At 42.8% G+C, this 20,595-nt stretch overlaps 1 pseudogene; it reads left to right on the plus strand.

Annotated features, from left to right (window-relative positions):
- Positions 1-1,840: 1,840 nt before the first annotated feature.
- The window catches only part of LOC149982140 (uncharacterized), a 54,641-nt pseudogene continuing 35,886 nt past the window's right edge, over positions 1,841-20,595 (plus strand).

Consider the following 20,595-nt stretch of genomic DNA (forward strand, 5'->3'; position numbering starts at 1 on the left):
CCAGAAAGTAATCACATCAACCACCACAGCTTCCCTGTATTTGTTGTCATTCACCAGGGTGTGTCGGATTTCTATGAGTTTCTCGTGGATGTAGATCGCCTCCTTCAGTTCATGTAGGAAAGCCTCAGTGGCCCCGTAAACTCTGGGAATAGACGGCACAAGACCCATAGTCTCCAGGGCTCTGACCTGCAGAACAATCTAGAAGAAAAAGAACGCCCACCTACTTAGGCGAGGTGCTGGCTAGCGGAGTAAAAAACTTGAAAATTAAAGAGAGCCGCACACTCTAGGAGCTCAGATGCAAAAATGTAATTCCTGTTTGCACAAAGTACTGAGACCCCAGCTGGCTGCATGGACGGGTGTTAAAGGAATTTTAACAATTCCTTTATGTGTTCATTAACCAATTCAATTAAAATCACTCAAATCACTCAAATCAAGATCCTTATTTGCATAAAATATACAGAGACCAGTCTACCAAAATTAGCCAATAGCATTTATTCTTGAGAGCGCTGATCATAGTACCATGTACATCAGTTTATATGTTACATATGACATCATAGGTTTTAAAATGTCCCTCCTCTCCGACCAGGACAAAGCAGCTTCAAAAGTTCATTCTACCTCACTAGCGCACATACATGACACACAATATATCTGGATTATCTCCTGAAGTCTCACCACAGTTTATTACCACTCAGCTGACAGTTCCAGTCCCCCCCAGATACGGAAAACTTGGAGGGGCTCTCGCTGTCTTATTTTATCTCCACAGAGTTATAGCCGGGTCGGTTCAAACATAGGTTAAGGATTCTCTTTGCTTACTTTAGACACATGACCTGCATCCTACTCTGTCCTAGATGCTAATATATGCATATTATTATTACTATTGGATAGAAAACACTCTGACGTTTCTAAAACTGTTTGAATTATGTCTGTGAGTATAACAGAACTCATAGGGCAGGCAAATTTCCAAACAGGAAGTGGAAATTTTGGGGCTGGTCGAATTTCAAGTCATAGCCTATTCACATCCAAACAATATGTTTGCACTTCCTACGCCTTCCACTAGATGTCAACAGTCAGTAGAACGTGGAATGAAGCCTCTAGTGTGATGTATGACCGGATAGGAGGGGAATGAGTCACTGGTCTGTCAGAATGCCAGTTCCTGGTTGCGCACATTTCTGTTGATATCGCCTGCGTTCCATGACTCTGTAGACAAAAACGAATGCTCTGGGTTGGAACGTTATTGGATATATATGAGAATAACATCCTGAAGATTGATTCTCTACTTAATTTGACCAGTTTATTCGACCTGGAATATAACTTTTTGAATTTTTCGCCCGAGTTCGCCTGGACCAGCGCCAGCTTTTGGACATGTGAACTAACCATGCTAGCAAAAGCAGCTAATTGGACACTAGTAATGGACATTATGGAACATAACAACAATTTATTGTGGAACTAGGACTCCTTGCACTGCATTCTGATGAAAGATCATCAAAGGTAAGGGAATATTTATGATGTAATTTCGTATTTCTGTTGACTCCAACATGGCGGAGAAATATTGTTACGTCTTAGCGCCGTTTTAGATTATTGCATGGTATGCTTTTTTTCGTAACGTTTTTTAGAAATCCGACACAGAGGTTGCATTAAGAACCAGTGTATCTTTAATTATATGTAAAACATGTATCTTTCGTCAAAGTTTATGATGAGTATTTCTGTTATCTGGCGTAGCTCTCTGTATATACTCAGGATATTTTGGAGGTATTTCTGAACATGGCGTCAATGTAAACCGAGATGTGTGGATATAAATATGCATATTATCCAACAAAACATAAATGTATTGTGTAACATGATGTCATATGAGTATCATCGGATGAAGATTATCAAAGGTTAGTGATTCATTTTATCTCAAATTCTGCTTTTGTGACTATCTTTGGCTGGGAAAAATCGCTGTGTGTTTTTTTGGATTTGGTGGTGATCTAACATAAATAAATGTTGTGTTTTCGTTGTAGAACATTTAAAAAATCGGACAGGATGGGTAGATTAACAAGATGTTTATCTTTCATTTGCGGTATTGGAATTTTTCAAAAAAATATATATATATTTTTTCTATCCCGTGCTGCCTTTTCAGCGGAATGTTGGGGGGGGGGGGGGGGGGGTAAAGTATATTTTCTTAAGTACTTTACACCACTGCCTGAAAACACATTTTCAAGCATGGTGGTGGCTACATCATATGATGGGTATGCTTGTCATCGGCAAGGACTAGAGAGCTTTTTTAGGATAAAAATAAACAAAATAGAACAAAGCACAGCAAAAAGGAAAAACTAGCTCCTTCTGCTTTCCAACAGACACCAGTAGATAAGTTCATCTTTCAGCAGGAGAACAACCTAAAACACAAGGCCGAACATACACTGGAGTTGCTTAACAAGACGACATTGAATGTTCCTGAGTGGCCTGGTTAAAGTTTTGACTTAAATCGGCATGAAAATCTATGGAAAGACCTGAAAACGGCTGTGTAGCAGTGATCAGCAACTAACTTGATTTTTAAAAATGAATAATGTGCAAATATTGTACAATCCAGGTGTGCAAAGCTCTTAGAGACTTACCTAGAAAAACTGACACTTGTAATCACTGCCAAAGGTGAATCTAACATGTATTGACTATGTAAATGAGATATTTCTGTATTTTATTTTCAATACAATTGCAAATCATTCTAAAAACATGTTTTCACTTTGTCATTATGGTGTATTGTGTGTAGATGAGTGAGAAAAATAAATACATTGAATCCATTTTGAAATCAGGCTGTGACATAACAAAATGTGGAGTAAGTCAAGGGGTATGAATACTTTCTGAAGGCACTGTACATACACAAACACAGTTTGTTTGAGCAGATTCTTAGACTAACGAGAGGAAAGGGACACATGCTGATGCAGTCTCTGCTGGCAGGAGTCAATCAAACAATCAAACAAAAGGGAAACTCATTATTTTTTGCCTGAAAAAGCACATTGTGTATCTGTGTGTGTGTACCTGTGTGTATTTCTGTTCCTGACTGTGTGTGTGTGTGTGTGTCTGTGTGTGTTTGTGTGTTTCAAAGCATCAGAGTGTCTTCTAGTTTGTCCTTGGCCCTGGCGAAAACCAGGAGCCCAAGATGCCCCTGATGTGTCTTCTCTCAGTAAGAGCTCTGCTGATTGGCTCCTCAAGGTTCCGTCGATTCTTCAGCCTGGAGTGAATCTGTGGCTGGATGGTAACCCTGGGTTACTGAAGGGCTTGTTGCTCGTGGCGACGCAGCTGCGCTTCCCGTCTCCATCATCCCCCCATTGAGCTCCAGTCAGAATGGAACACACACACACACACACACACACACACACACACACACACACACACACACACACACACACACACACACACACACACACACACACACACACACACACACACAGTGTTGTTACTTATGTTCTGGTGTATGTAGTAAGTTGCTGCTAGGCTGATATCCTCTCTGTGCATGAGAGTAGAAATACACCACATTATGTGGTTTTGTCATAATGCTGTGGCATTTTACAGCAGAAAGTATGTGCTCCTCCTCTGCACACTCTCACACACACACACACACACACACACACATGCACACACAGATGTAGGATCTGTATTTGACCAAGTTTGCTACAGCAGGAAAATAATCTGGCAGCAACAGGAAATGTGAATTATTTATCATTAAAGTACTACTTAAGTATTTTTTTTGGGGGGGGGGGGATATCTGTACTTCACTTTACTATTTATATTTTTGCCAACTTTTACTTTTATTTCACTACATTCCTAAAGAAAATTATTTTACTCCACTTTTTACTCCCTGACACCCAAAAGTACTTAACAGGAAAATGGTCCAATTCAAACACACATCAAGATATCATCCCTGGTCATCCCTACTGCCTTTGATCTGGCAGACGCACTAAACACAAATGCTTAGTTTATAAATTATGTCTGAGTGTTGAAGTGTGCTCCTGGCTACCCGTCAGTAAAAATAACGAGAAAATTGTGCAGTCTGTTTTGCTTAATATAAGGAGTTTGAAATTATTTATACTTGTACTTTTGATACATTTCAGCAGTTCCATTTAGTTTTGATACTTAAGTATATTTTAAACTAAATACTTTTAGACTTTTACTCGGGTAGTATTTTACTGGGTGACTTTCACTTTTACTTGAGTCATTTTCTATTAAGGAATCTTTACTTCTACTCAAGTACGACTCTTTAGTACTTTTTCCACCACTGGCTTCAGGACATGAAGTTCATTTGTTTTGCAGATTTACTTTAGTGCCTTATTGCAAACAGGATGCATGTTTCTCATTTATTCTGTACAAGGTTCCTTCTTTTCACTCTGTCATTTAGGTTATTATTGTAGAGTAACTACAATGTTGTAGATCCATCCTCAGTTTTCTCCTATTTCAGCCATTAAACAATGTTACTGTTTTAAAAAGTTACTATTGACCTCATGGTGCAATCCCTGAGATGTTTATACTGTATTTTTGTAGTGACGGGGTTTATTGGTACACCATCCAGAGTATAATTAATAACGTCACAATGCTAATTTGGATATTCAATGACAGATTTTTTATTTTTACCTATCTACCAATAGGTGCCCTTCTTTGCAAAGCATTGGAAAACCTGACTTAACCATTGACTTATTACACATTTTGGTGTGTTATAGCCTGAATTCAAAATGGATGAAATATATATATTTTCTTAAGCATCTACACACATACCCCACAAGACAAAGTGAAAACATGTTTTTTGAATTTTTAGCAAATTTATTGAAAATGAAATACAGAAATATCTAATTTACACACCGTAAGTATTCACACCCCTTTGCTATGACACTCCAAATTGAGCTCAGGTGCATCTAATTTCCTTTGATCATCCTTGAGATGTCACTAAAACTTGACTGGAGTCCAGCTGTGGCCATTTAAATGGTTTGGACATGATTTAGAAATAATCACACGTCTATATAAGGTCCCACACTTGACAGTGCCTGTCAGAGCAGAAACTATTCCATGAAGTCCAAGGAACTGTCCGTAGATCTCCGAGATAGAATTGTGATGAGGCATATATCTGGGGAAGGGTATAAAACAATTTCTTAGATTGTTGAAAGTTTACAAGAGAACAGTGGTCTCCATCATTGGGAAATGAAAAAACATGGAACTACCCAGATTCTGCCTAGAGCTGGCCGTCCAATCAAACTCAGCAATCGGGCAAGAAGGACCTTGGTCAGGGACGTGACCAAGAACACAATGACCGCTCTGACAGAACTACAGAGTTCCTTGACTGAGATGGGATAACCTGCCAGAAGGAAAACAGTCACTACAGCACTTTACCAATCTGGGCTATATGGGAGAGTGGCAAGATGGAACCTACACCTGAGAAGAAGGCACATGACAGCTCGCCTAGAGTTTATAAAAATGCACATGAAAGACTCAAAGCATAAGGCAAAAGATTTTGTGGTCTGATAAGACATAAATGTAGCTCTTTGGCCTGAATGGAAAGCGCTCTATCTGGAGAAAACAATGCACAGTTCATCACCCATCTAACACCATCCCCATTGTGAAGCATGGTGGTGGCAGCATCAATCTATGGGAATGCTTTTCAGTGGCAAGGACAGGGAGACTGGTAAGGATAGAGGGAACAAGGAATGGAGCCAAATACAGGCAAATCATTGATGAGAACCTGGATCAGAGTGAAAACGACCTTAGACCAATGACCCCAAGGACACAGCCAAATCAGTGCTGGAATGGCTTCAGAACAAGAATGTGAAAGTCCTTGAATGGCCCAGCTAAAGCCCAGACTTGAATCCCATTGGAAATCTGTGTAAAGACTTGAAGATTGCTGTTTACCGCCACTCCCAATGTAACTTAACAGAGCTTGACAAAATCTGTAAGGAAGAATGGGAGAAAATCCCCAAACATACCCAAGATGACTCAAAGCTGATACAAACATACCCAAGATGACTCAAAGCTGATACAGACATACCCAAGATGACTCAAAGTTGATACAGACATACCCAAGATGACTCAAAGCTGTCATCGCCACCAAATATGTTTTGACAAAGTATTGACTCAGGGGTGTGAATACTGATGCAAATGAGATATTTCTGAATTTATATTTCAATGAATTTGCAACAATTTCTAAAAACATTCTTTCACTTTGTAACTATGGGATATTGTGTGTAGATGGGTGAGAAACAAAAATATATTGAATCCATTTTGAAATCAGGCTGTAACAACAAAATGTGGAATTAGTCAAGGGGTATGAATACTTTCTGAAGGCACTGTATGTATGTGAGTGTATTTGTACGTGTGTGTGTACATGTACAGTATGTGTGTGTGTGTACATATGAATGAGAGCCTAGAGTAGAGATGTGTTGTTGTTTGTCTCTGTCCCATCACTCTAAACAAGCCTCTGTTATTTCTCCCTTAATGACAATAATTACACTCTTCCCTCTAATTCATGTCTGGCGATTGAGAGCACCAAGTACACAGCATCTATCAAGAGTGTGTGTCTGTGTGTCCTCAGAATCTCCCTAAATGAGGCATGACAATCAAGGCCCTAATTCTACTGATACTGCCCGTGTAAAAAAGCAAACAATATGGCAGCCATTTCTCAAAGAGAGTAGCTTCCGCTCCACCTCCTTTCCTCATCTCCTCCCCTTCATCTGTACTGAGGTGATAGAACGAGAGCGGTGAATGGACAACTCTCTGTAGACATCCTTCACATTGTTTTCACCTATCCGGTGTTTTCATATCAGTCCAGGTGAAGGAGAGAATGATGTATTCTGTCTTTAGGTATTACATTTACCCATATTATCTCACACTATCTCTCTCTCTGTACATCTCCCTCGCTGTTGCTTTTTTACATTTTTATTTTATTTTATTTAATCAGGCAAGCCAGTTAAGAACAAGTTCGTGTTTACTGAATGTGTGTGTAGCCTTTAAGCTCTATAAGTACATTTTAATGAAATAAATAAAACTCAACAATCTCTACAGAGTAGAGAATCAAAACAATGAGACACTATTCCTGCCAATTGACTTCCTGTGTTCATGTTTAAATGGTTGCCATAAAGCATAATCACACTTCAGTCAATGAACACAATAAAATCAAGCTGGAAGCGTTCGCTGTCTCTGTATCCCTCTCTGTACCCCCCCCCCCTCTTCTCTCTCTGTCTCACGCTCTGTTGGAGAGTAATTATCTCTTCCACTGCACTCCTGCTTGTAAAACACCACGCTACAGATCGTCTAACACACAGTCCGTTAGGAATCCTCTCTACTGTGATGTACAGTAAATAATCCCTGGTTTAGTAAGGAGGGATGTCGACAGGAGGATTCTATGGGCCTTTGGGAAGAAGATATGAGGAGTAGGGAGAGAGAAGAGCAGGTGTGGTAAAATTACAGTTAAGAGTGAGGGAGGCAGAAGGAAATTAGTGAGGTCTGAGGAAATAGGGGCAGGTGTGGTAAGGCATAGGGTCAGAGCTAGGGAACAGTAATGGTGGTAGATATGGTTAGATATCTAGGGAGAGAGAGGGGCATGTGGGTGGAGGCAGGGACTGGGGAAATACAGGACAGTGTAGAGAAGCAGTGGTGACTGGTCTCTGTGGCTGTGGAGACCACTGCGGTCTGAGGCAGGTGAAGGCTTGCCTTGAATTGCTCTTTCTGGTTATTGAGGACAGGACAGCTTAGCCACCTGCCTCGTAGGCTTTGGCTTAAAAAAACAGAGATACACACTGCTGTGCACATCTCTTCTTTCTCCTCTCTCATCTTCTCTTGTCCTCTTTTGTCCTCTCTCGTCCTCTCTCGTAATCTTTCATCCTCTCTCATCCCCCATTCTCATCTCTTCTCCTCTATCTGCTCTTCTCCTCTCCTCTCCACTCTTATCCTCCACTCCTGTCCTCCTCTCCTTCTCTATTTAGTTCTGACATCACCTCACCGTGAAGCACATGAACTATACATGGAGTGGTATGATTATGAAAATGTAACTCTCATCTCTGTTTTTCTCTTTCCCACCTTTATTTCTCTCCCACTTCTTTCACCCCCATCCATCTCTCTCCCACATCTCTCTCATACCTCTCTCCCACCTCTTTCTGTCACGACTTCCGCCGAGGTCGGTCCCTCTCGTTTGGGCGGCGTTCGGCGGTCGACGTCACCGGTCTTCTAGCCATCGCCGATCCACCTTTAATTTTCCATTTGTTTTGTCTTGTTTTCCCACACACCTGGTTTGCATTCCCTCATCACTCTGTTTCCCCCCATGTCTGTGTGTGTAATTGTATTATGTAAATGTATGTGTACTCCAGGCTGGTTTACGCCGGGTTATTGTAACCCGTGTGTGTTTAGTTTTCTGAGTGCCGTGTTTTGTTCGCCTCTATAAAGGGCTCCATTTGCTATCAATTTCTGCTCTCCTGCGCCTGACTTTCCTGCAGCCAGTTACGCACTCCTTTACACTTTTTGTCTCTCCAACCTCTTTCTCTCCATCTCTCTCTCCCACCTCTTTCTCTCTATCCCTCACTCTCTCTCTCCCACCTCTCTCTCTATCCCTCACTCTCTCCCTCCGATCTCTCTCTCTCTCTAGCTCTCTCCATTTATATCCCACCGATCTCTGTTGCCTACGTCTTTTTCCCTCTCCAACCTCTTTCTCTCTATCCCTCACTCTCTCTCTCTCCAACCCATCTCTCTCCCCCACTCTCTCTCCCACCTCTCTCTATCACACCTCTCTCTCTCCATCTCTCTTCCAACCCTCTTTTTCCCTATTTCTCTCAAACACAGGGCACTATAGCGGTATAGTACACAACCTCAACACTAGAGACATGAGCATCAACACAACATCTGATGACACGGCACAGAAAGTTATGACATCACCCACATATTAATTGGCATAGGGGGTTTCAGGGGAGAGAGAGAGACATATAGCTGAAAGAGTGAGAGCCCAATAGAGAGAGAGGGGAAGATGAAGAAAGATAGAGATCCAATCCATAGAGAGGGGTAGATGTAAAAAGAAAGAGAGAGGTAGAAGAAGATAGAGAGAGAGGAGGATAGATAAAGAAAGAGAGAGGGGTAGATATAGAAAGAAAGAGAGAGATGTGGATAGATATAGAAAGAGAGCGAGAGAGGGTTAGATCTAGATAGAGAGAGTGGGATAGATATAGTAGAGAGAGAGAGAGGTAGATATAGAAAGAGAGAGAGAGGGGTAGATGGATATAGAGAGAGGAATAGACAAATAAAGAAAGAGGGAGAGAGAGAGGAATATGTATATATATATATATATATATATATATATATATATATATATATATATAAATATATACATATATATATATACATAGAGAGAGAGAGGTAGGTATACAAAGAAACAGAGAGAGGGGGTTGATATAGAACGAAAGTAAGAGAGAGAGGTAGATATAGAAAGAGAGGGCAGGGGTAGGTATAGAAAGAGAGGGGGAGGGTAGATATAGAAAAACAGAGAGGGGTAGATATAGAAAGAAAGAGAGGGTTAGATATCTAGGGAGAGAGAGGGGCATGTGGGTGGAGGCAGGGACTGGGGAAATACAGGACAGTGTAGAGAAGCAGTGGTGACTGGTCTCTGTGGCTGTGGAGACCACTGCGGTCTGAGGCAGGTGAAGGCTTGCCTTGAATTGCTCTTTCTGGTTATTGAGGACAGGACAGCTTAGCCACCTGCCTCGTAGGCTTTGGCTTAAAAAAACAGAGATACACACTGCTGTGCACATCTCTTCTTTCTCCTCTCTCATCTTCTCTTGTCCTCTTTTGTCCTCTCTCGTCCTCTCTCGTAATCTTTCATCCTCTCTCATCCCCCATTCTCATCTCTTCTCCTCTATCTGCTCTTCTCCTCTCCTCTCCACTCTTATCCTCCACTCCTGTCCTCCTCTCCTTCTCTATTTAGTTCTGACATCACCTCACCGTGAAGCACATGAACTATACATGGAGTGGTATGATTATGAAAATGTAACTCTCATCTCTGTTTTTCTCTTTCCCACCTTTATTTCTCTCCCACTTCTTTCACCCCCATCCATCTCTCTCCCACATCTCTCTCATACCTCTCTCCCACCTCTTTCTGTCACGACTTCCGCCGAGGTCGGTCCCTCTCGTTTGGGCGGCGTTCGGCGGTCGACGTCACCGGTCTTCTAGCCATCGCCGATCCACCTTTAATTTTCCATTTGTTTTGTCTTGTTTTCCCACACACCTGGTTTGCATTCCCTCATCACTCTGTTTCCCCCCATGTCTGTGTGTGTAATTGTATTATGTAAATGTATGTGTACTCCAGGCTGGTTTACGCCGGGTTATTGTAACCCGTGTGTGTTTAGTTTTCTGAGTGCCGTGTTTTGTTCGCCTCTATAAAGGGCTCCATTTGCTATCAATTTCTGCTCTCCTGCGCCTGACTTTCCTGCAGCCAGTTACGCACTCCTTTACACTTTTTGTCTCTCCAACCTCTTTCTCTCCATCTCTCTCTCCCACCTCTTTCTCTCTATCCCTCACTCTCTCTCTCCCACCTCTCTCTCTATCCCTCACTCTCTCCCTCCGATCTCTCTCTCTCTCTAGCTCTCTCCATTTATATCCCACCGATCTCTGTTGCCTACGTCTTTTTCCCTCTCCAACCTCTTTCTCTCTATCCCTCACTCTCTCTCTCTCCAACCCATCTCTCTCCCCCACTCTCTCTCCCACCTCTCTCTATCACACCTCTCTCTCTCCATCTCTCTTCCAACCCTCTTTTTCCCTATTTCTCTCAAACACAGGGCACTATAGCGGTATAGTACACAACCTCAACACTAGAGACATGAGCATCAACACAACATCTGATGACACGGCACAGAAAGTTATGACATCACCCACATATTAATTGGCATAGGGGGTTTCAGGGGAGAGAGAGAGACATATAGCTGAAAGAGTGAGAGCCCAATAGAGAGAGAGGGGAAGATGAAGAAAGATAGAGATCCAATCCATAGAGAGGGGTAGATGTAAAAAGAAAGAGAGAGGTAGAAGAAGATAGAGAGAGAGGAGGATAGATAAAGAAAGAGAGAGGGGTAGATATAGAAAGAAAGAGAGAGATGTGGATAGATATAGAAAGAGAGCGAGAGAGGGTTAGATCTAGATAGAGAGAGTGGGATAGATATAGTAGAGAGAGAGAGGTAGATATAGAAAGAGAGAGAGAGGGGTAGATGGATATAGAGAGAGGAATAGACAAATAAAGAAAGAGGGAGAGAGAGAGGAATATGTATATATATATATATATATATATATATATATATATATATATAAATATATACATATATATATATACATAGAGAGAGAGAGGTAGGTATACAAAGAAACAGAGAGAGGGGGTTGATATAGAACGAAAGTAAGAGAGAGAGGTAGATATAGAAAGAGAGGGCAGGGGTAGGTATAGAAAGAGAGGGGGAGGGTAGATATAGAAAAACAGAGAGGGGTAGATATAGAAAGAAAGAGAGGGTTAGATATAGATAGAGAGGGGGATATATATAGCATGATAGGGGGTAGACATACAGTGCCTTGCGAAAGTGTTCGGCCCCCTTGAACTTTGCGACCTTTTGCCACATTTCAAACATAAAGATATAAAACTGTATTTTTTTGTGAAGAATCAACAACAATTGGGACACAATCATGAAGTGGAACGACATTTATTGGATATTTCAAACTTTCTTAACAAATCAAAAACTGAAAAATTGGGCGTGCAAAATTATTCAGCCCCTTTACTTTCAGTGCAGCAAACTCTCTCCAGAAGTTCAGTGAGGATCTCTGAATGATCCAATGTTGACCTAAATGACTAATGATGATAAATACAATCCACCTGTGTGTAATCAAGTCTCCGTATAAATGCACCTGCACTGTGATAGTCTCAGAGGTCCGTTAAAAGCGCAGAGAGCATCATGAAGAACAAGGAACACACCAGGCAGGTCCGAGATACTGTTGTGAAGAAGTTTAAAGCCGGATTTGGATACAAAAATATTTCCCAAGCTTTAAACATCCCAAGGAGCACTGTGCAAGCGATAATATTGAAATGGAAGGAGTATCAGACCACTGCAAATCTACCAAGACCTGGCCATCCCTCTAAACTTTCAGCTCATACAAGGAGAAGACTGATCAGAGATGCAGCCAAGAGGCCCATGATCACTCTGGATGAACTGCAGAGATCTACAGCTGAGGTGGGAAACTCTGTCCATAGGACAACAATCAGTCGTATATTGCACAAATCTGGCCTTTATGCAAGAGTGGCAAGAAGAAAGCCATTTCTTAAAGATATCCATAAAAAGTGTTGTTTAAAGTTTGCCACAAGCCACCTGGGAGACACACCAAACATGTGGAAGAAGGTGCTCTGGTCAGATGAAACCAAAATTGAACTTTTTGGCAACAATGCAAAACGTTATGTTTGGCGTAAAAGCAACACAGCTGAACACACCATCCCCACTGTCAAACATGGTGGTGGCAGCATCATGGTTTGGGCCTGCTTTTCTTCAGCAGGGACAGGGAAGATGGTTAAAATGGATGGGAAGATGGATGGATCCAAATACAGGACCATTCTGGAAGAAAACCTGACGGAGTCTGCAAAAGACCTGAGACTGGGACGGAGATTTGTCTTCCAACAAGACAATGATCCAAAACATAAAGCAAAATCTACAATGGAATGGTTCAAAAATAAACATATCCAGGTGTTAGAATGGCCAAGTCAAAGTCCAGACCTGAATCCAATCGAGAATCTGTGGAAAGAACTGAAAACTGCTGTTCACAAATGCTCTCCATCCAACCTCACTGAGCTCGAGCTGTTTTGCAAGGAGGAATGGGAAAAAATTTCAGACTCTCGATGTGCAAAACTGAGAGAGACATACCCCAAGCGACTTACCGCTGTAATCGCAGCAAAAGGTGGCGCTACAAAGTATTAACTTAAGGGGGCTGAATAATTTAGCACGCCCAATTTTTCAGTTTTTGATTTGTTAAAAAAGTTTGAAATATCCAATAAATGTCGTTCCACTTCATGATTGTGTCCCACTTGTTGTTGATTCTTCACAAAAAAATACAGTTTTATATCTTTATGTTTGAAGCCTGAAATGTGGCAAAAGGTCGCAAAGTTCAAGGGGGCCGAATACTTTCGCAAGGCACTGTAGAAAGAGAGAGGGGTAGATATAGAAAGAGAGAGGGGTAGACATGGAAAGAGAGAGAGAGGGGTAGACATGGAATGAGAGAGAGAGGTAGATCTACAGTAGAAATATAGAGGGCGGATAGATATAGAAAGAGAGAGAGGGGGTTCGATATAGAAAGGTAGAGGGGGATAGATATAGAAAGAAAGAGAAGTGTAGATATAGAAAGAGAGAGGGGGTAGATATAGAAAGAAAGAGAGAGGGGTAGATAGATATAGAAAGGAGAGAGAGGTAGATCTACAATATAAATATATTGTAAGATGTCTAGGTGTAGCAGGTAAGGTGGAGTCAGGCGCAGGACGCAGAGATGAGTAATTCACGTAACAACAAATATTCCAAGAAGAAAAATAATCAAGCTCACAAATACAGACCAACTTACAATGAACAAACACGCACAAAACCATGGAGGAGCCAGAGGTTAAAAAATGAGGAACAAATAATTATGGGAATGGAACCCAGGTGTGTGCAATAAAGACAAAACAAATGGAAAATGAAAAGTAGATCGGTGGCGGCTAGAAAACCGGTGACGTCGAACGCCAAACGCCAAACACCGCACAAACAAGGAGAGGGACCAAATTCGGCAGAAGTCGTGAGAGAAGAACTGGCAGAACTGGCTGATAACCTAGTATGCACTGGAAGGGAGATAGGTTAGTGGAGGAGTGGAAGAGTTTTGGGCCATCTCTGCCCAGGGGATGAAAGCTGCCCACTCCCCTGGCCAGTCCTGGCAATAAGACCGCAGATACCTACCCACATCCTGGTTAACTTTTTCCAACTGCCCGTTACTCTCGGGGTGAAAACCTGAGGTGAGGCTGACTGAGACCCCCTGACGTTCCATGAATACCCTCTCAGGCGCTGGACTTTTACTGGGGATGTCCTCAGGCAGACCGTAGTGACGGAAGACGAGGGTGAATAGGGCCTACGCAGTCTGTAGGGGCGTAGGGAGACCGGGCAAAGGAAGGAGACAGCAGAACCTAGAAAACCGATCCACAACGACCAGGATCGTGGTGTTTCCCTGTGACGGAGGAAGATCCGCCAAGAAATTCACCGACAGGTGTGACCACGGCCGTTGTGCAACAGGTAGGGGTTGTAATTTCCCTCTGGGCAGGTGTCTAGGTGCCTTGCACTGGGTGCACACGGAGCAGGAGGAAACAAATCCTCACATCCTTAGCCAAGGTGGACCACCAGTACCTCCCACTAAGACAGCACACTGTACGACTGATGCCAGGATGACCAGAGGAGGGTGACGTGTGGGACCAATAGATCAAACGGTCGCGGACAGCTGCCGGAATGTACAGACGCCCAGCTGGACACTGGGTGGGAGTGGGCTCTGTACGTAATGCCCGCTCGATGTCCGCGTCCAGCTCCCACACCACAGGTGCCACCCGGCAAGAGCCGGAAGTATGGGAGTGGGATCCATGGGCCGCTCCACTGTGTCATTCATCTGGGACCGTGCGTCTGCCTTAGCGTTTTGGGAACCTGGTCTGTAGGATAGGGTGAAAACAAAACGTGAGAAAAACATGGCCCACCTTGTCTGAAGAGGGTTCAGTGTCCTCGCCTCCCGGATGTACTCCAGATTGCGGTGGTCAGTCCAGATGAGAAAAGGGTGTTTAGCGTCCTAAAGCAAATGCCTCCGTGCCTTCAGAGCCTTTACGACAGCCAACAGCTCCCGGTCCCCCACATCATAGTTTCGCTCCAGCGAGCTGAGCTTATATGAAAAGAAGGCACAGGGGCGGAGCATTGGTGGCGTACTCGAGCGCTGAGACAGCACAGCTCCTATCCCAGCCTCGGCCGCGTCCACCTCCACTATGAATGCCAAGGAGGGATCCGGATGAGCCAGCATGGGAGCCGAGGTAAACAGAGCCCTCAGGTGATCAAAAGCCTTGTCCGCCTCAGCTGACAACTGCAGTCGCACCGGTCCCCCCTTCAGCAGTGAAGTAATGGGAGCCACTACCTGACCAAAGCCCCGGATAAACCTCCAGTAGTAGTTGGCAAACCCTAAGAACCACTGCACCTCCTTTACCGTGGTTGAAGTCGGCCAATTACGCACGGATGAAATGCGGTCACTTTCCACTACCACTCCTGGAAATGTGGTACCCTAGGAAGGAGACGGACTGTTGGAAGAACAGACATTTCTCAGCCTTGACATACATGTCATTCTCCAACAGTCAACCAAGCACCTTGCGTACCAGGGACACATGCTCGGCGCGTGTAGCAGAGTATAGTATGAGATCCAATTTTGTGAAGAAGCGCGCCCTGTGCATTGACTCGATCGCACTGGCTATGAGAGGCAGCGGGTAGCTGTACCTCACAGTGATCTGATTGATACCTCGATAGTCAATACATGGGCGCAGACCTCCATCCCTCTTCACAAAATAATCTTGAGGAGGCAGGTGAAGTGGAGGACTGAATGTATCCCTGCCCCAGAGATTTGGAGACATATGTTGCCATAGCTGCCGTCTCTTCCTATTACAGAGGATACACGTGACTCCTGGGAAGTGCTGCGACTACCAGGTTGATTTATCGCACAATCCCCCGTCGATGGGGTGGTAGTTCAGCCAAATCGGCATATTCTTAGGGGATGTGCATGCTGGAGACCTGGTCTGGACTCTCCACCGTAGTCGTACCGATGGAAACACCTACACACCCCCCCAAGCACTTTTGTGACCATCCCTTGAGAGCCCTCTGTTGCCAAGAAATTGTGGGTCATGATAGGCCAACCAGGTTAGGCCCAGCACCATGGTAAATGCAGGAGAATCAATACAGAAGAGACTGACTCTCTCCTCATGGCCTCCCTAATCAGCCCTGACTCTAATGGTCGACTATCTAAGGCAGTGAAGGGCATATCAACAGGAAGAGCATATCAACAGGAACATTGGGGATCCCTAAACTATGGGCAAATGAACGGTCAATAAAGTTCCCAGCTGCGCCTGAATCTGCCAGCGCCTTATGCTGTGAATGCAGGGAAACTCTGGAAATTCTATAAAATGTGAGCAACAGGGGGCTCTGATTGAGTCTGGTGCCTACTCACCTGGGGTGACATGACAGTGCCTGCTGCCTCGACTCCCTGAGGAAGCCCCCCAGCACCGACTAGTAGTGTGCCATCTGCTGACACAAATGGTGCAGGGAATGGCCCCCCTCCGGTCACCCTAAGAGCAGCACCTCCTAGCTCCATGGGTGTCAGAACGGAGGTGCTGGGGGATGGAGCTGACAGACCCCAATCTGGACATCCGCGGGTGGCCAGCAGGTTATCCAACCGGATGCACAGGTCTACCAGTTGGTCGAATGTAAGGGTGGTGTCCCTGCAGGCCAGCTCCTGACAGACGTCCTCGCGCAGACTGCACCAGTAGTGGTCGATCAGGGCCCTGTCATTCCATCCCGCGCTGGCGGCCAGGGTTTGGAAGTCCAAAGCAAAGTCCTGTGCGCTCCTCATCCCCTATCTTAGGTGAAACAAGCATTCCCCTGCTTGTTGCGTGTTTCTGTAAGGTGTAGCAGGTAAGACGGAGTCAGGGATGAGTAATTCATGGGACTTTACTCAAAATAACAAATATTCCAAGAAGGAAAACAATCAAGCTCACAAATACAGACCAACTTATAACGAACAAACATGCACAAAACCATGGGGGAACCAGAGGTTTAAATAAGGAACACTTTGATATTTATCTCCGATAATGCACATACTATTCTCCGTCTTACATTTTATCATTTAGTTACATATTAGGGTACCTGAGGATTGATTAGAAATGTTGTTTGACTTGTTTGGATGAAGTTTATTGGTAACTTTTAGGATCCCTTTATATGCATTTGAACGAGGGGAACAGGTGGATTACTGAATCAAACGCGCCAACTAACCTGACTTTTTGGGGATATAAAGAAGGACTTTATCAAACAAAATGACCATTTGTTATTATTTTATCGCTATTTCTGACTTTCTGCTGGGTTGGAAACTGTTCTTAATGTTTTGTGTGCGGGGCACTGTCCTCAGATAATTACATGGTATGCGCAGTAAGGCCTTTTTGAAATCTGACAAAGTGGCTGGATAAACAGGAAGTCAAGCTTTTAAACGATGTAAGACACTTGTATTTTCATGAATGTTTAATATTACAATTTTTGTATTTTGAATTTGGCGCTCTGCAAATACACCGGAAGTTGTCGAAGTGTGCCGCTAGCGGCACTTCTAGCCAAAGAGGATATAGAAATAAAGATAGATGGGTAAATATAGATAGAGAAAGAGGGAGATAGATATAGGAAGAGAGAGTCAGGGGGATAGATAAAAGATAGAGAAGTAGATATAGATAGAAAATGAGAGGGGTGGATAGAAAAAGAGAGAGAGGGGTATATATAGATAAAAACAGAACCGATGTTAATGTTTTTTTTTTCCTGCAGTTTTTTGCTCTAGTACACTCTTTTGCAACATTGCAACAATTAATTCAGAAAAGGGAAAAACTACATTTGTACAAATTGGCAGAGCCAGAAGAGGATTGGCCACCCCACATAGCCTGGTACCTCTCTAGGTTTCTTCCTAGGTTTTGGCCTTTCTAGGGAGTTTTTCCTAGCCACCGCGCTTCTACACTTGCATTGCTTGCTGTTTGGGGTTTTAGGCTGGGTTTCTGTACAGCACTTTGAGATATCAGCTGATGTACGAAGGGCTATATAAATAAATTTGATTTGATTTGATATATATAGATAGAAAGAGAGAGGGGTAGATATTGAAAGAGCGAGAGGGTTAGACGTAGAAAGATAGAGGAGGGTAGATATAGATGGAGAGAGATGGGGAGAGATATAGAAAGATAGAGGGGGATAGATATAGAAATATATAGAGAGGTAGATATAGATAGAGAGAGAAGAGTAGATATAGAATGATAGGGGGTAGATATAGAAAGAAAGAGAGTGGGATAGATATAGAAAGAGTGAGAGGGGTAGATAGAAAGAGAGAGGTTGATTTACAGTACAAATATAGAGGGGGGTTCGATATAGAACGGTAGAGGAGGGTTCGATATAAAAAGAAAGAGAGAAGGATAGATATAGAAAGAGAGAGAGGGGTATATATAGACAACAGGACAACGACCCTAGCACACAGCCAAGAGAATGCAGGAGTGTCTTCGGGACAAGACTCTGAATGTCCTTGTGTGGCCCAGCCAGAGCCCGGACTTGAACCATATCGAACATCTCTGGAGAGACCTGAAAATAGCTGTGCAGCGACATCCAACCTGACAGAGATTGAGAGGATCTGCAGAGAGGAATGGGAGAAAGTCCCCAAATACAGGTGTGCCAAGCTTGTAGAGTCATACCCAAGAAGACTTGAAACTGGTATCGCTCTCAAAGGTGCTTCAACAAAGTATTGAGTAAAAGGTCTGAATACTTGCAGTACCAGTCCAAAGTTTGTACACACCTACTAATTCCAGGGTTTTTCATTATTTTTACTATTTTCTACATTGTAGAATAATAGTGAAGACGTCAAAACTATGAAATAACACATATGGAATCATGTAGTAACCAAAACATGTTAAACAAATCTAAATATATGTGAGATTCTTCAAAGTAGCCAGCTTTTGTCTTGATGACAGCTTTGCACACTCTAGGCATTCTCACAACCAGCTTCATGAGGTCACCTGGAATGCATTTCAACTAACAGATGTGCTGTCACGTTCTGACCTTAGTTCCTTTGTTATGTCTTTGTTTTAAGTTGGTCAGGGCTTGAGTTGGGGTGGGTAGTCTATGTTCTTTTTTCTATGTGTTTGGCCTAGTATGGTTCTCAATCAGAGGCAGGTGTCGTTCGTTGTCTCTGATTGAGAATCATACTTAGGTAGCCTTTTCCCACCTGTGTTTTGTGGGTGATTATTTTCTGTTTTGTGTCTTCACCAGACAGGACTGTTTCGTTGTCGTTTCGTTCTTTCACTTTGTTGTTTTGTTATTCAGTGTTCAGTTGATTTATTCAATATTAACATGGACACATACCACGCTGCGCATTGGTCCGATCTTGACTACTCCTTGTCAGAAGGCGAGGAGAATCGTTACATGTGCCTTGTTAAAAGTTAATTTGTGGAATTTCTTTCCTTAACTTCTCCAGGGTACGTGGGACGCTTAGCGTCCCATCTGGCCAACATCCAGTGAGATTGCAGAGCGCCAAATTCAAATACAGAAATGCTCATTGTAAAATATGTTTTTTTTTTCTGAATTTGTATATAGGTTTAAAGATTCACTTCTTGTTAAACCAACCACTGTGTCATATTTATAAAATGCTTTTCGGCGAAAGCATACCTAGCCCAGAACACAGCCCAGTTGACAAATTATTACAAACAGTAACCAGCCAAGCAGAAGCGTTACAAAACTCAGAAATAGAGATCAAATGAATCCCTTACCTTTGATGATCTTCATATGGTGGCAATCAGAAGACATTCATTTACTCAATAAATGTTCCTTTTGTTCGATGAAGTCTCTTTATATCCAAAAACCTCAGTTTTGTTAGCGCGTTTTCGTCAGTTATCCACAGGCTCAAATGCAGTCAAAACAATCAGACAAAAAAATCCAAATTGTATCCGTAAAGTTCATAGAAACATGTCAAACGATGTATTCAACCCTCAGGTTGGTTTTTAGCCTAAATGATCTATAATATTTCAACCGGACAATAACGTTGTCAATATAAAAGGTAAACAAGAAATGCACTTGCGCATGAAAAATCTCTGCGACACGTTAGGGTCCACTCGTTCAGACTGGTCTTACTCCCTCATTTATAAGAATACAAGCCTGAAACTATTTACAAAGACTGGTGACATGTAAGGCATAGGAACTGCAAATGGAGTCCTAAGTCAATGGATACTGTAATGGCATTGAATAGAAAACTACAAAACCCCCAAAAAAACCTACTTCCTGAATGGATTTTTCTCTGCTAAATCAGTTGTTATACTCACAGACACTATTTGAACAGTTGTGGAAACTTTAGAGTGTTTTCTATCCAAATCTACCAGTTTTATGCAGATCATATCTTCTGGGCCCGAGTAGGAGGCCGTTTAATTTGGGCATGCTTTTCATCGAAAATTACGAATGCTGCCCCTACCCTAGAGGTTAATGCGAAACGACAGTCCATCATTACTTTAAGACATGATTGTCAGTCAATCTGGAACATTTCAATAACTTTGAAAGTTTATTCAAGTGCAGTTGCAAAACCCATCAAGCACTATGATGAAACTGGCTCTCATGAGGACCACCACAGGAAAGAAAGACCCAGAGTTACCTCTGCTGCAGAGGATAAATTCATTAGAGTTAACTACAACTCAGTTTGCAGCCCAAAATAAATGCTACACAGAGTTCAAGAAATAAACAAATCTCAACATCAACTGTTTAGAGGAGACTGTTTGAATCAGGCCTTTATGTTCGAATTGCTGCAAAGAAACCACCACTAAAGAAC

This window comes from Oncorhynchus mykiss, chromosome 8, assembly GCF_057628025.1.
Source record: "Oncorhynchus mykiss isolate SJ-2025 chromosome 8, ASM5762802v1, whole genome shotgun sequence".
NCBI lineage: Eukaryota > Metazoa > Chordata > Actinopteri > Salmoniformes > Salmonidae > Oncorhynchus > Oncorhynchus mykiss.